At 54.3% G+C, this 5,039-nt stretch overlaps 1 pseudogene; it reads left to right on the forward strand.

The window, feature by feature from the left end:
* Positions 1-2,033: 2,033 nt before the first annotated feature.
* On the forward strand, positions 2,034-3,230 carry LOC113941415 (annotated as a pseudogene).
* The last annotated feature ends 1,809 nt before the right edge of the window (positions 3,231-5,039 follow it).

Consider the following 5,039-nt stretch of genomic DNA (forward strand, 5'->3'; position numbering starts at 1 on the left):
GGGAGGACGCAGAGATGTCAGTGCAGGAAGGTGCCAGCCAGGTGGGGCAGCCGGGGGGATGACGACAGCCTGCAGGGAAAGGGGCAGGGCATGGACACCGTAGGACAGCCTGGGCTGGAGAGGAGACAGGGAGGGGGAGAAGCTGAAAGGCCCTGACACAGCCACCTTCTGCAGGCCTTTGGCCATGGCTGCTGTCTGTGCCCCTGAGGCCAGGAGGAGGGGAGTGCCCCTTGCAGCCCTGGGGCCTCCTGGCCTCCTTGTCCCTGCTCAGCAGCCTGGCAGGTGCCACCCCATGGTCCTGCCCTTGGCACTGCACATCCCACATGCCAGTGCCCCAGGAAGAGCCCTGAGGAATGAGGCAGGGACAGGATCTGCCTTCCCAGGGGCTGGGGGGCAGGGCTTGGCTCTTTGGAATGAGGAAACAAGTCAAGGTTTCTTCAGCATCAGAGTCACCTTTCCCTTGCTTGTCCATCCTTGGCATCACTGTCTGCAGTTCTCTGCTCTAACTGGAACCTGGGGACACTTTCTCAGTTGTGTCCCTCAGTGAGACTCATTAGCACTACAAGAAACTTTAGTCTTTCAATCTCCTTTTGACTTGTTGAAAAGTTGTTTGAACTTCCTCTCAGGGACTGAGTCTCATGTAAACAACATCAGCTCCCCTGAGGGTCATGAAATGCCTGGGGCTGTTGCTGTGCTGCTGAGCTGGGCCAGGCTCCTGGCACACAGGGAGCTCCTGTCAAGCAAGAAGAGCTTCAAAGAGACAGCTCTGCTGGTGAGCAGCTCCTCTGCACAGCCCAGCAGGGCTGAGGGCACTGCCAGGACAGCTCAGGGACACCAGCAGGGTACAGACAGAGCTTCCAGGGGCTCAGCACTGGCAGGAGGGCTGAGAGCTCCCTGCAGGAGGAATCTTGGCAGGGCTGCACACGGTGAGTCTGGGGCTGCAGGGCAGTGCAGGGGCAGCTCCTGGAGGCATCTCCTAAAGCTGGCCCAGCCCCAGCTGATGGGAAGGTGGGGGAGCAGGGGCTGTTTTGGGACACTTTGGAAGAGCTGTGAAGCCGGGGGTGCAGCCAGGGGTGCCCAGGGCTGTGGGGCAGAGCAGGGTCCTGCAGCCCAGGGTGCTGTGCCGGGCAGGGACTCTGCTGCCTGCCAGGGGCAGCTCTCAGCCGGCCCGGGGAGCTGCTCCCAGGGCTGGGGCACAAGGGCTGTGGGCAAGGAGCAAACCTGGCAGCTGAGGGAGGATCTTTTCCATGTCTCAGTGTGGCAGGGTCACACCTGCTCACAGCTCCACACCACTACACCATATTGAATGGAGAATTTTTTTCAAAGCTCACAAAAGACAGGGGCTACAGGAAAGGAATTAGTCCTGAGGTGTGTTTCCTGCTTAGGCATTGTAGCAGAGACATTGTCCTCTCAGGTCAGGAGGCTGCACTGAAATTCAAACCATTTTACTGTTAGAGATGAATATTTCAGGCAGTCTGAGAAATGAGCACAGGATCCTGGGCAGTGCTGAGCCTTCCCTTGGGGGTGGGCACTCTCCTGTGCCAACCCTTGGCTTCCCTGTGGGAGGGCTCCTGTCCTGCTCTGTCCAGCACAGCTGCACCTCTGGGCTGGCACAGGGGACACTTCCCAGAGCTGCCCTTTCAAGCAGCACTGCCCTGCTCTCAGCACAGATCTTGGTGGGGTTTTTAAAGATCAATCTGTGTGTGAATTCATCTTCAAGGTAGCAAGAGGGGAATTGCAGGGCAGATGGGAAACAGTCTGAGAGGCACTGCAGCTCTCCTGGCTCTGCAATAAGCAACTGAGAGCTCAGCCCTTCTGCCTGTCCTGGCTCAACACTCTTCAGATTTGTCATCAGAAAAATTTGCCCGTAAAAAACCACACCTCGGGGGATATGATTGTAAGCAAAAAACCCAGTCAAAATTATTTTAAGGATAAACTGTGCCTCTCTTCTGCAACCTAAATTACTCCAAGACAACAGTGCAGGAATTGAACTTTTCCATCAGAGCTGGGTTCCATGTGACATCCCCTGGGATCAGGAGAGCTGTCCCAAACCAGCTCCATGTCTGCACTGCAGCAGAGCAAAGCTGAGTCCTTGGCAGCACATGGGCAGAGCTCCTGCTCCTCACAGCACCCTCAGAGAGCACAAACCAGAGAAAAGAAATGCCTTGACTTGGAGGGGATTTCCCTGAGAACTACACTGGCTTTGCTGAGAGGGGGCTGTCTTAATTGTTCCCTGTGCTTTCCTTTTCTGAACAGACCCTGTGCTAAGGAACAGCAAATGTCCAACAGCAGCTCCATGGCCCAATTCCTCCTCCCGGCATTCTCAGACAGGCGGGAGCTGCAGCTCCTGCACTTCTGCCTCTTCCTGGGCATCTCCCTGGCTGCCCTCCTGGCCAACGGCCTCATCCTCAGCGCCGTAGCCTGTGACCACCACCTGCACACCCCCATGGGCTTCTTCCTGCTCAACCTCTCCCTCACAGACCTGGGCTGCATCTGCACCACTGTCCCCAAAGCCATGCACAATTCCCTCCAGAACACCACAACCATCTCCTACACAGGATGTGTTGCACAGGTGTTTCTCCTTGTCTTCTTTATTGGAGAAGAGTATTTCCTCCTCACCATCATGTGCTACGACCGCTACGTTGCCATCTGCAAACCCCTGCACTACGGGACCCTCCTGGGCAGCAGAGCTTGTGCCCACATGGCAGCAGCTGCCTGGGCCACTGGCTTTCTCACTGCTCTGCTGCACACAGCCAATACATTTTCCCTGCCCCTGTGCCAGGGCAATGCCCTGGGCCAGTTCTTCTGTGAACTCCCCCCCATCCTCAAGCTCTCCTGCTCACACTCAGGATACCTCAGGGAAATTGGCTTTCTTGTGGTTACTGGCAGTTTAGCATTTGGCTGTTTCATTTTCATTGTTTTCTCCTATGTGCAGATCTTCAAAGCTGTTCTGAGGATCCCCTCTGAGCAGGGACAACACAAAGCCTTTTCCACGTGCCTTCCTCACTTGGCTGTGGTCTCCCTATTCCTCAGCACTGCCGCATTTGGCTACCTGAAACCCCCCTCCATCTCCTCCCCATCCCTGGATTTGGCCCTGTCAGTTCTGTACTCGGTGGTGCCTCCAGTACTGAACCCCTTCATTTACAGCCTGAGGAACCAGGAGCTCAAGGATGCCCTGAGGAAAATGATGACTGGATGCTTTTCAGGAGCAATCAAGTGCCTGTTCTCTGGTTCGTAGAATACAGAATGGGACTCACTAATGGCCCAGCCTTCCTGCTCAGGTTTTTTGTAGAGGTCATCAGATTGTTCTTGCAATAATTTTCTGTGTAATGAAATAATATTATGCATCTGCCTTCTAATTTAGTGTCTACCCACTGAATGTGACCCAGAGATGTATAAATGATGAATTGTGCTCTCTAAGTATTTAAACCAAATAAAGGACCCTGCAGTGCCTTCTTTGTCCAAGACCCTTCTTCTTAGATGTTCCTAAAGGACAGCACACTGCAGGACAGGGTGTATTTGCAAACGGGAAGGGGACAATAATCCCAGCCCAGCAGCACTGCCAGGGAGCAGCAGTGCTTGGTCTGTCCAGGGTTGTTCTCTTGCCACTTCCACACTGTCCTCCTGAGCCCCTTTCTCGCTGTAAGGCCTGAGTGCTCTCTGAGCACAGTCCTGGGGGTGGAAGCCCTTGGAGCACAGGCAGGGACAGGCCCTGGGAACTTGTGAAGCAGAGCTGGGCTCCCTTCCAGCATCTCCAGGATGCTGTGGGATCTTCTGAGGCCACTGCATGGACTGGGTCACTTCTTCTGTCACCTTGCTCCAGGGCTGCAACTCTCCTGCAGTGTCACCATGACACTCCTGCTCTCTGCTTTCCAGGTTCCATTTTCAGATCCAATTTTCCCCTCCTGTTCCCAGGGACATCCTGGGAGTGCTTCAGAGCTGCCATCCTGGGGCAGCTCCTGCCCAGCGTGGGCAGGCACAAGGTCTCTCCAGCTGCTCCTCTCCCCTCCCCAGTGCCACTGTTTTCTGCAGCCTCCTCATCCTTGCCCAGCACAGCCCTCCTGGCACAGCTGGACACAGCCCTTGTTCTACCCCCTCCTCAGGCACCTGCCCAACCCCCTCAGCTCCAGCCTGATGGCCACAAACCTTCAGGGCAGGGAGGCACCAGGGAAAATGCTGAGGGAACCTTTCAGCTGCACTCAAATCCAATTGGAGGGGTTGGTCTTGAGGAAGAAATCCCTTCTCCTTCTCCAGAACCACCAGGACAACCTGTGTTGTGTCCTGGGCACTCCTCTGGAAGTGTGGGATATGGAAAAGGTTTTGGTGTCTGGGATATTGAGAAGGCTGGGCAGTGTCACTGGGAGACCTCTCCCAAACCCTTGGAAAGGCCAGAGCCAGTCCAGAGCTTCCTGGGGCCATGTCTTCCTTCCAGGCAGACATGGAACCAGTCTGCAAACAGGGCAGCAAGGAGGGTTGGCAGAGTTCCAGACTGCTCAGGCTCAGCAGGGAAGGGGATAGGGTAAGTCCTCTTTCAGCCATTCCTAGGCCTGGGAAGACAAGGTAGGGATTGCAGAACCCCTGTGAGAGGGAATAGAAGAGGATGTTTTTTGCCCTGACTTCAGCAGGGCCTTTGTTGTGGTCTCCTTATGGCCAGACTGATGAGAGCTGGACTGAAGAAGTGGAAGATGTGGTGGGTGGGAAGTTGGCTGAATGAAGAGTGTCCAATAAAATCCATGGTACAAAGTCCTCTTGGCAGCAACTTCCTGGTGAAATCCCTCAGTGACCAGCCCTTGAACACCACTATAGAACATTTTTATTATCTCTCTGTACATTGGGATAAAATGTGTTTTTAAGTCCTTTGTGGATGATGCCAAATTTCAGAGAGCCCTTGAGCAACCTGTCCTGGTTTAAAGACACATATTGGGGTGGGAACTCCAATAAAATGAACTCACTCTGCTTTTATTCCGCACCAGTACCAGGAGACAAAATACAAGGAGGTAAAAGTGAAAAAATCAGAGTTCACTGACAAGAAATATAGC

Source organism: Corapipo altera, unplaced genomic scaffold (assembly GCF_003945725.1).
Source record: "Corapipo altera isolate COAL_440 unplaced genomic scaffold, ASM394572v1 60114, whole genome shotgun sequence".
Taxonomy (NCBI): Eukaryota; Metazoa; Chordata; class Aves; order Passeriformes; family Pipridae; genus Corapipo; species Corapipo altera.